Genomic DNA, 12286 nt, shown 5'->3' with positions numbered 1-12286 from the left:
TCGAACGACGCCTTTACTCGGAGACCTGGATTCGAACGACGCCTTTAATCGGAGACCTGCGGCAAACGAATCTTTAAATTATACCGGAACTAGTCATAATGAAGGTTATCGTAATTCCATGTGTTTGTCTCCAGAATCATCCAAAAGTGATTTTCTATTTCAAAAACCCTGTCATCCTACTTTGCCTTTCAGTAACGAGGTGTCCGGGACTCTCCAATGCGATGCCATAATTTAGACAGCAAATTTAATGGTGTGAGTTACAGGTAATTCACTTTGATGAAGTTCTCATATTATTACGGCTGCCAGATTTTGCTGGGGGAGATCTGCGTAACTTCAGCGTCAAAATTGAACACTGCTGTGGGTGTTTCGCCGGTCTCCGGGGGAGACCGGAAGAAATTCGTGGAATTTTAGGGCCATATTTGTACAGTTACAGTATAGGTCCATATGCATGATTACCCATTTTTGCAGTAGCAGGCTTGGTGGGCCCAATTGCCTGCTCGTGTTCCCTTATATATCCTAATCGTGATACCGTGTATAAAAGGATTTTTGTAATAGTCTTCAATACTGTACGTATTCTAATAACTTTAACATAAAACGTAGCTTTTATCCATTTTTCATTTCTGTTTTGCTGAAATACATAAATATCTGAAACGAATGTCCTGAACTTACGCCATGGAGAACTAACTTTACACGGGTTTAGTTTTCCCCTAACATAGAACTGTAGAGGAATTTCATACCAATGCGTTATCAATCGGTGTGATTTCTGGGCCTGGGAGACTGCAACAGTGAAGGTTCTTTGCAATAAAACCTTTCTCTCCCAGAAGCTATTTTGTATTAAAATGTTTGATTTTAGTTTTAAGTGTGTCGAGAACGTTCTTGTTTTCCCAGTGAATAATCCCTCTTAAAATATCACTTGTAAATGTATAATAAATTATATGGCAATTCATTAAAATATGTTGAAGGAAATAAATTGTCCGTATTGTTTCTGCCTTCACATCTGTGTTGTTCTTCAAGTCATAACTTAATGCAATACCTCGAATTTTTGAGTTCTTGAGTGATGGGCGTAGCTAAGTAACATGTTTAATTTTACCTGCAGTAATAATTTTGCAGAAGTCCCCTGGGAGTAGTCACAGATTGGTAAAGTATTTTGTACAGGATCTCTCCACCACTTTTGAAAACGATCGCAAATGCGCACAGCCATGGGGCAAGAATATAAGACATCCAAATATACTTTGACTCATTTCTGGCCATTTTTTCCCGTCGGTTGGAGGATCATACCCAGAATATGATTTGATGCCGTAAATGCACACAATGACACAATAAATAAATGAGAATTGCAACATTACTTTCTTTGTTTTGGAATAAGCGATAAAGGTTTCCTTTACCAATATCGGGCAAGCTTTCAAATGGCAACTGATTGCTTAATAGGAAACCGAACGTACTATCACGGCTACATTTATATACACAAAATAGGTTACAGCATGAACGGAATTTAATTTGCGCTCAGGCAGTGCTTGCAAACAGAGATCTCCTTTCCCAGCGGGTAATTTAAAATGTCGGTACCACGAGCTATATCCGCCCTGTCTATGTCCTGAAAGTAACTCCAAGTAGGTTAAAAATGTCTGACCAACGTCCTGGGCATTGTCACACGCCATGAACCTCTTTTTCATCAAGAGAGACTGTCCGTTCCGCTGCCACTAATGCCCCACCCCCCGCCCCTTGCCCAACAAGTCAATCCTACCCCAGGCACCTCCTGCCCGAGCTCTGTACTCCTTGCTCTTTCTAGTTTCTCTCCCATGTCCCCTCATGCCCATTCCAAGCTTATCTTGTCCCTGGGCTACGCTCCTGCTCGCTTGACCCCCATCTCGACTAAAACCTTGACCACCCATCTTCCCTTCCTGATCCGTATACTAGCCTTCATAGGAAATGATTGCATCTTCTCAGGTAATTACCCCTCAGTTTCAGCACTGCCATCTTCACAGCTTCTCATAAAAGACATCCATGAGGGACGTCAACTCTAACCACAATTTTCTCCCCAATGCCCTTGAGTATATTGTTGCCTTCGAAACCGGTGCCCACCTCTCCCACAAATCTCTATTTGAATCTCTTTAATCCGGTGTCCACCGATGTCACAGCACCGAAACGGCTCTGTCAAAGTCATGAACAACATTCCCTATAACTGTGACCATGCTGCATTATCCCTCCTCATCTTGCTCGATCTTTTTGCAGCCTTTCACACAATTAACTGCAGCAATCTCCTCCAATTCCTCAGCTCTGTTTTCCACTCAGTCGGACTGCGCGCATTTGCTTCCACGCATATCTACCTAATCATAGCCAGAGTATCTCCAGGAATGACATTTCTTCCCACTGCACTCCAATACCTCTGGAATCTCCATCAAATTTATTGTTAGCCTTTTTCTCATCTACATACTCTTTATTGGTGACATAAGTCACAGTCAACTTCCGCATGTATGCCGATGACACCGAACTCTACCTCTCCACCATTTTTATCGACTCCACCACTATTGTCAGATTGCTTTGCCAACATTCAGACATGCATAAGCTACACTGTCCTCTGACGAAATTTTGGGAAAACTAAAGCCATGGTCCTTGCACCAGCCCCCCACCATCAGAAACTCTGCACGATTACCACTTCTAGATCTGTAATACCGCACAACACTGCCCTACCTCAGCCTACCTGTGCTGAAACATTCATTCATGCCACTGTGACTTCCATAATGGATTATTCAAGTGTCCCCTGGCCAGCCTCACACCCTTTACCCTCTGTAAGCTTCAGATCATCCAAAAATATGATGCTCAGATCCTAACCCGTTCCAAAACACACTCTTCCACCACTCCTGACCTCGCTGACCTAAATTGGAACCCTGTCTCACAACGCATCAAACCTAGATTTCCATCCATACCTTTAAATCCCTTCATGACCTCACACATCTCTATCCGTGAGACCACATCCATCTCTATAACCCTGGCACAAAACATCCAGCCCTCTGAATCTGACTTCTTGTGCATCCCTCCTTCCTTCTCTCCACCATTTGTGGCCTTACTTTCAGCGCCTAGGCCCCATGCTCAGCAATTCCCACATTAAACATCTCTGTCCCTCCACCTTCCGCTCCTCCATTTAGACCATCCTTACAACGCTACACTTTGACCAAGCTTTTGATCACCACTCCTGATATCTCAAACAAAAACAGAGACTGCTGGAAACATTTAGCAGGTCAGACAGCATCTGTGCAGAGAACATAAAGTTAAGGTTTTGGGATTTGGGTCCCTTATCAAACTAAGAGTGTATTACAGATGAACAGTTGTGAAAAATGAAAAGCGCAAAATAAGGAGTCACTAAAAGAAATAGAATGACCTTTAAAGTGCGTGTGAAAAGGAAGTGGTAAAATATAATAATCCTTCATTAGCTCCCCGTCAATTTTTTGATACTCTTTTGTGAAGCACTTTGGGATGTTTGCTACTCATCATCATTCAAATGGAGACGCTTGTGGCAGTGTATTGAAATCAACCAGTATCATTGTAATGGTAATGCTTTCTAGTTCACTCCTTCCAGTCGTGGTGCTGTAACCGCTCTCAGCTTCTAACAGCAAACCAAAGCTAAAATATATATCTGCTCTGAATTTTATCGAGCTTCTCCGACTCCGCGCCACAATGTAGCCTTTTTGGACACCTTCCAGTTGTCCAAAGCCGTATTGGTAACAGTGGTGGTTTTTATTTGATATATGTAATACTTAATATATTGCAGTATTTGAACAGCAGTTTACAAGGTACAGTTCTGAATTATATCATCCCGGTGTTTCTTGGGTAGAAGTTGTGACTACTTTTACCCTTTCCCCTACATTTTACCCTGCTACACTGAGAGTGGTTCCAATTCCTCTGGTTATACCCCAAATACAGGAAGTTGCAGCAGATTTTGTCCAATCACGTTTTCTCCCATACTCCCCCAACCTACCCAAGCAAAGTGAGGATTCGTATATGTCCAGGCACAGACCGTGCTTGGGCCCCTCTTATCTCTGTCTCCAGTCTCATCACTAGCTCCGTTCCTCTGGTCGAACGATTCAGAACAAGGGTACACAATCTTAAAAATAGGTCACGGCCATTTTAGGAGTGAAATCTTCAAACACATTTTTTTACACAAAGAGTAGTGGAAAGCCTGAATTATGCCCCCAAAAGGTGGTGAATGCTGAACAAATTCAATACTTCAAGACTGAGACCAATATAATTTTGTTCGGTAATAGTATCAAGAAATATGGAGTAGAGTGGGGTACATTGCGTTGAAGTACTGATTATTCACGGTCCAATAGAAGAGCGGAGCAGTTTGAGGGGCTGACTGACTCATTCTCATTCCGACATCCTATATAAATGTCTCATCCATAAACAAAAATGTCTAATTGATTTTAAGTCTGTAAGTATCAGTACCGATATTAATACTTTCTGCATACTCTAAGCACATTGAGGTATCCAAATTGTGAATAAAGTGCAGATTTTTCTTTGAAACATAGCATCCCACAAGAAGTCGGCATTTGGTTACTTAGGACAGCAGCTGTAAACGCCGAACAAACAAACACCTTATTCAGCGCACGGTTTCTTTGTATAATCTTAGTTTTAAAATTGGTGTTTTTATTTTTTATTGTAGAACATAGGGCAGGGCAATTGTTTTTCTTTCTTACTTTTGAACGAAATAATTTCTTCATTTTACATACACACATAGATTCATGAAAATCTCACATGTAAAGATGGGCTAACAACTAACTGATGTGGTTATAAGTTTACCCAATCGAAATTTAATTTCTCAGTATCTTCTATCTTTGCAAGAGTGTTAAGAATTAAATAACATAGAGGTTTTTTATAATTCTGAAAAAACGCGTGCGATTACTTTCCTACAAGCTGAGGAATTTTCATTGCACAGTAATAAATGTCCATTGAAAGTATAAGTAATTTTAGAACAGTCTAGCTTTAAGAAAGGTTTGGTGCAGTTATTGGTCGAGACTCTTTGTGTCGCTGTGTACCAATACAGAGCAGAAACGTTGCGAGAGATCTAGCCCCGCTCTCGTCAGCACCAAACACAGAACAGAAGCGACGAGAAAAGGCGAGCTGCCTGTGTTCACGGCGTGAAGACAAGTTCTTAATGACCGCGCATGCTGTATTTTTACATTTTTCCGTTTCAAATCGGTTTGCCGACATACTGAAGGACGGATTTTGTGGCACAACACATCGTTGAAGGTAAACGATTGGCGGCAGTGTTATTTTTTTATATATAAAATCCAGCTCGAAACAATGGCGACTGCACCCAGAAGCGGGGCGATCTTTATTTACTTACTTTATGTCTCGGAGCTGGTTTGGGCACAACTTCGCTACTCAATTCCCGAGGAACAGAGCATTGGAGCCTTTGTTGGTAATATCGCCGAGGATTTAGGACTAAGTGTTCGAGAATTGTCAGCTCGGCAGTTTCGACTGGTGTCTGATGCCAGAAAACGATTGTTGGAGGTAAATTTGGAAAACGGCGTTTTATTTGTTAATGAAAGAATCGACAGAGAGGAGCTGTGTCAGCGGCATTCGACTTGTTCCGTTTCCTTTGATGTGGCGGTTCAAAATCCTTTGGAGATATATCCTGTTGAAGTGGAGATATTAGATATAAATGATAATTCTCCCAGTTTTCCGAGCAGTCGAGTTTCCGTGCAGATCGCCGAGTCGGTTGCGCCAGGCGCGCGCTTCCCTCTCAAGAGCGCGCGCGATCTTGACGTGGGCTCAAACGCTATCAGTGCTTACCAGATCAGCCCAAATGGGCACTTCGGCCTCAAAATGCGGACAAGAAGCGATGGCGATAAAAATGCCGAGCTACTGTTAGAAAAGTCCTTGGACCGCGAACTGCAATCGACCTTTGAGCTTGTACTGACGGCCTTTGACGGTGGGTTTCCCCAGAGATCTGGCACAGCTCGGATCATCATTACTGTGCTAGACGCCAATGACAATGCCCCTGTGTTCGATCAGGAAATATATAGGGCCAGTCTAGTAGAAAATTCACCAAGGGGTACCTTGGTGGCGGCAATAAATGCTGCCGATTTGGATGAAGGTGGAAATGCCGATTTAAAATATTCCTTCAGTGATCACGCGTCTCATACCGTTAGCGATTTGTTCAAGTTAGACCCGGAAACTGGCGAGATCAGAGTTCAAGGTCGATTGGATTTCGAAGAATCAAGTGTTTATGAACTTGATGTACAAGCTGTGGATAGCGCTCCGCACCGGGGACATGCCAAGGTTCTAGTCAGTATAATTGACGTGAATGATAACTCTCCTGAGATCAAACTGAGCTCAATAACGAGTAATGTCAGCGAAGATGCTGCAGTTGGAACTGTGATAGCTTTAATCAGTGTGACGGATCGAGATTCAGGGGAAAACGGTCAGGTCCAGTGTCATATTTCAACGAATACCCCATTCAAACTGCAAAAATCTGGAAGGAACCACTATAAGTTGATCACCAATGATGCACTGGATCGTGAGTCAAATCCAATGTATAACATAGTTCTTTCAGCCTGGGACGGAGGGTCTCCTTCTCTTTCAAGCAACAAAACAATCTTCATTTCTGTTTCTGATATTAATGACAATGCACCGATGTTCACACAATCCTCATATAACGTGTATCTGATGGAGAACAACACTCCTGGTGCTTCTATATTTGCTGTTACCGCGTTGGATCCTGATTTAGACCAAAATGGTGAGGTCACATATATTATTTCAGAGAGTAGGATACAAAAGGATCCTGCATCGTCTTACATTAGCATTAACTCGAAGAATGGCAATATTTATTCTCTGAGATCATTTGATTATGAGCAACTCAAGAATTTCCAGATGAAAGTTCAAGCTTATGATTCCGGTTCACCCTCACTGAGCAGCACTGCCATCGTGAACGTTATTATCTTGGATCAAAATGACAATGCTCCGATAATTGTTTCAAATTTGATGCGGAACATTTCAGCAGCAGTGGAGATTTTGGCGCTGTCAGCGTATCCAGGATACCTGGTAACTAAGCTAATTGGTACCGATGCAGACTCTGGGCAAAACGCACGGCTTTCCTATCAACTGATGGAGGCCACTGATACCAGTCTCTTCAGTGTGGCACCTGTCTCTGGAGAAATCAGAACGATCCGACGTCTTACAGATCAAGATGCCACCACGCAACGATTGGTCATCTCGGTCAAGGACAACGGGCAGCCCAGCCTCTCCAGCACGGCCACAATCTTCTTTTCAGTGCTGGCCAACGTTACGGAGAAACCATCCGAACGAGGTGACCAACCTAGATTATCTAGATATTTTTCGGATCTAAATCTTTATTTAGTCATCATTTTAGGCTCGACTTCCTTTGTATTTCTTGTAACCATAATGTTTCTAGTTGCCCTGAAGTGTAAACAGGAGAGAAATATTTATTATTGCGACTCCATAATCTGTTGCTGCAGACAAAGGAATACGAATGATACCTTTAATCGGAGACCTGACCCCAAAGACTGTTTAAGTTATAGTGCGGCTGCCCAGACGCTTCCACTTTCTGACAGTTATCGTTATACAGTCTGTTTATCTCCGGAATCATCAAAGACTGATTTTTTGTTCCTGAAACCTTGCCAACCTACATTGTCTCTCAGCGATATCAATGTTCGAGATACCAACCCCAGAATATAATTTAGTAAAAAGACAAATTCACTGCAGGTGATAAATAATAATTTACAAAATATGAGTAGATAACATATTATGCAATGCAGATCGTGGGTGTCCTTTGTGTATTCGAATCGATGGCTACTTAGGTCAAATAAATAGTGATGCATGTAAAACTCATGCCATTCTTGTGACAGTCTGGAAAACATGGTTTATAGCGTAACTGCATAGCATTCAATTGTTTTAATTACATAGGATTACATAGGATATACAGCACAGATAGAGGCCATTCGGCCAAACCAATCAACACTGACGTTTATGCTCCACTCGAACCTCCTCCCATCTTTCCTCATCTAACTCTATCAGCATAACCCTCTATTCCCTTCTCCCTCATATGCGTATCTTGCCTCCCCTTAAATGCACCTATGCTATTCGCTTCAACCACTCCGTGTGGTAGCGAATTCCACATTCTCACCATTCTCTGGGTAAAGAAATTTTCACTGAATTCCTATTTGATTGCTTGGTGAAGATCTTATATTGATGGCCTCTAATTTTGCTCTTCACCACAAGTGGAAACAATATTTCTTTGTCTACTCTATCAAAAACTTGCAAAACTTTAAAGTCGCATTTCTGGTATCATCCTTGTATATCGTTCTTGCACCTTCTCCAGTGCTTCTATATCCTTTGGATAAAATGGCGACCATTAATTGTGCACAGTACTCTCCAAGTGTGTTCTAACCATGGTTCGATACAAGTTTAGAATAACTTCCCTACTGTTCAATTCTGTCCCTCTAGAAATAAACCCAATGCTGGTTTGCTTTTTATGGCCTTATTAAGCTGTGTCACTACTTTTAGTAATTTGTGTATTTGTAGTCCGAGATCCGTTTGCTCTTCTACCCCATTTAGATTCTTATTTTACAAGTAATATGTGACCTCCTTATTTTCTTACCAAAATGTAATACCTCACATTTATCTGTTTTGAAATTCATTTGCCAATTATCTGTCCATCTGCAAGTTTACTAATGTCTTCTTGTCATTTGTTGCAGTCCTCGTCCATATTGAGTAACCGCCCCCCCCCCCACCATTTGGTGTTATCCACAAATTTAGAAATTGTGTTTTTGATTGTAAAGTCTAAATCGTTAATATAAATTGTGAACAACATCGGTCACAGCACTGATCCTTGTGGGACCCCTCTTTCCACCTTCTGCCACTCTGAATAGGCATCCTTAAGCTCTACTCTTTGCTTTCTGTCTTGACGCCAGCTAGCTATCCATTCTGCTAGTTGTCTCCTGACTTCACATTCACTGACCTTATTCATTAGTCTATTATGTGGTACCTTCTCGAAGGACTTTTGGAAATCTAGATTAATTACATCTACTGCATTATCCCCATCTACTCTCTCTGCTACCTGTTCAAAGAATTCAAGACTTTCCCTTTTGAAATTCGTGCTGACTATTCCTTATTATATTTTTGGTTTCTACATGTTCTTCTATTTTTTCCTTTAGTAGGGATTCCATGATATTTACTACCACCAATGTTAAGTTGACTGGTCTAGCTCTCTGGACATGTTCTAGCTCCATTCTTAAATATGGGTTTAGGTTAGCCATCCATCAGTCCTCTGGTACTGCACCTTTTTCTAACGGATTTTTCAATATGTGTAATAGTACCTCTGCTATCTGTTCCCTAGATTATTTTAAAATGTGTGGATGTAATCTGTCTGGACCAGGTTTTTTTTCCACTTTGTGTTTGATTAGTTTATTTAATATTTCTCCTCTTTTTACTTTAAATGTGGTTATATCATTTTCAATTTCATCTTTCGATGTCACTTCCGCCTGAGCTGCCGACCTGGTAAATACTGATGCAAAGTAATTATTCAATATTTCTGCCATTTCGCTATCATTGCCTGTGATTTTACCCTGGCCTTCCATTAGTGGCCCTATTACCATCCTGTCTTTCTTTTTTATTTATTTGCCTGTAGAATATTTTACTATTTTGTTTCATGTTCCTTGATAATTTAATTTCATAGTTCCTCATTGCCTTCCTAATTGTTTTTTTGCTTCCCTCTGAATCGCTTCATATTCTTCCTTGTCATGCACACCCCTGTTGTCCACGTACTTACTGTAACTTATTTCCTTGCACTAAATTGTTCTTAATTATTATCTTAAATTGTATTATATTATGGTCGCTATTGCCTAGCTGTTCCCCTATTTTTACTTCTCTTATCTGCTCTGGTTCATTCACCATTACTAGATCCAGTAGTGAATCCCCCCTTGTTGGGACTTTAACATATTGAGTTAGAAAGGAGTCCTGTACACATTGTAGGAACTCCATTCGTTTATCCCCTTTATCAATCTTTTCTGGCCAAATAATTTTGGCGTAGTTGAAATCCCCCATGATTATTATTTTATGGGTTTCACTCATTTCCCTAATTTGCTTGCATATTTCTTGCTCCACCTCCCTTCCACTATTAGGTAGTCTGAAGACTACCCCTTGATGTAATAAAACTCACTGCGTACTTGGTTTGAGCATAAAGAAAGGCTTTAATCAACTTGTTTCAGAACATGGAAGTCTAGTTGTATTTCACTAGCTCCTTGTCTTACAAAATGTCCCTAGCAAGCTGGGGCCAACGCCCGAGTATTTATACTCCTTGGATGGCGCCACCAGCTGGCCATCCAGCGTTATTTCATAAGTAGTTTCTTGATGATGAGATTTATAACACCCCTTATTAGTGTGATTGATCCTTTATTATCTTTTATCTCTATCCACTTGGATTCTATTTCTGTTTTATTAATAGCTGCATCACTTTTTTCTACTGCCATTATGTTATGCCTAATAAGTACAGCTGCTCCACCTCTCCCTTTACCCCCTCTATCTTTTCCAAATATGTTGTACCCTATAATGTTTAATTCCCAGTCCTGAGTTTTCTATAACCATGTCTCAATAATCCCTATATATCTGGTTCCTCACAATGTATTATTGCCTCCAGTTCCCCTGCTTTTATTAAAGACATTGTGTGCATTGCTGTACAGACAGTTTAACTCAATAGTAATAGCAATTCCACTCACTTTATTTTAACCTACTTTTTACACTTCTGATCTATAACTCTAGTTATTCCCTGGCCATTAGGTGGGGTCAAAGTAAAATACTGAAATTAAGAGAGAATGCAAGATGGCCTAAGATGGGTTTGAATTGTATGTATGTGAACGCATGACGTGTGGTAAACAAGTTAAGTGAGCTGCAGGCACAAACAGCAACATGGGAATATGATGTTGTGGCAATAACTGATACCTGGCTCAAAAAAGGGCAGGATTGGGTATTAAATATCCTTGTTATTAGGTGTTCAGGGAAGATAGGGAAGGAAATATAGGAGGTGGTGTGGCAATATTAGTTAAGGAGAATGTTACAGTGCTGGAGAGGGAGGATGTCCTGGAGGCGTCAAGGACAGAATCTATATGGCTAGAGTTAAGAAATAATAGAGGTGCTATTACACTACTAGGTGTATTCCACAGACATAGACACAGACATAGTGGGAAAGACATGGCGGAGCAAATTTGCAGAGAAATTACAAGGCGGTGTAAGAACTATAGAGTTGTAATAAAAGGGGACTTCAACTATCCTAATATACACTGGGATCGTAATATTGTAAAGAGCGGAGAACGGGAAGAATTTTTCAAGTGTGTTCAGGAAAGCTTTCTTGATAGTATGTTTCTGGCCCGACGAGGGAGGAGCCAGTGATGAATCTGGTTCTGAGGTATGATGGAGGTCAAGTGGATCAAGTATCAGCAGGTGAACATTTAGGGAACAGTAATAATGTATCCTAAGGTTTAGATAAGCTATGGAAAAGGACAGCGAGCAATCTAGATTAAAAATATTTAACTGGGGGAAAGCCAATTGCAGTGGGATGAAACGGATCTGGCCCCAGTAAACGGGAATCAAAGATTGGCATGCAAAACTGCAATGGAATAATGGGCTGCCTTTAAAGAGGAAATAGATACATTCCCACTAGGGGGAAAGGCAGGGCAACTAAAGTCAGGGCTCCCTGCATGACAAAACAGAGAGAGAATAAGATGAAGCAGTAAATGAGCGCATATGACAGAGGTCAGGTTGCAAATACATTTGAGAATCAGGTTATAAATAGAACGGTCAGAGGAGAAGTACAAAAAAATAAGAGTGGCAAAGAGAGGGTATGAGAATAGAATGGCAGCCAACATAAAAGCGAATCCAAAAGTCTTCTACATGCATATACATAGTAAAACGGTATTAAGAGGAGGGGTGGGGCCGATTAGGGACCAACAAGGAGGCATATGCATGGAGGCAGAGGGTATGGCTGAGATACGAAATGAGTACTTTGCATCTGTGTTCACCAAGGAAGTGGATGCTGCCATAGACATAGTGATGGCGGAGGTAGTGGAGACACTTGATAGGATAAAAATTGATAAAGAAGAGGTATTAGAAAGGCTGGCTGTACTTCAAGTAGATAAATCACCTTGAGCAGATGGGATGCCTCCTAGGATGCTGAGGGAATTGAGAGTGGAAACCGCAGAGGTACTGGCCATTATATTCCAATGCTCCATTGCTACAGGGGTGGTGCCAGTGGACTGCAGAATTGCAAATGTTA

General features: G+C 41.2%; 1 pseudogene; it reads left to right on the top strand.

The window, feature by feature from the left end:
- Positions 1-5298: 5298 nt before the first annotated feature.
- On the top strand, positions 5299-7701 carry LOC147114317 (protocadherin-10 pseudogene; annotated as a pseudogene).
- The last annotated feature ends 4585 nt before the right edge of the window (positions 7702-12286 follow it).

Source organism: Somniosus microcephalus, chromosome 8, assembly GCF_052327205.1.
Source record: "Somniosus microcephalus isolate GS21.2 chromosome 8, FLI_Smic_1.0, whole genome shotgun sequence".
In the NCBI taxonomy this organism is placed as follows: domain Eukaryota; kingdom Metazoa; phylum Chordata; class Chondrichthyes; order Squaliformes; family Somniosidae; genus Somniosus; species Somniosus microcephalus.
The sequence above is the reverse complement of the archived record's forward strand: the minus strand, read 5'-3'. Positions and strand labels throughout refer to the sequence as shown.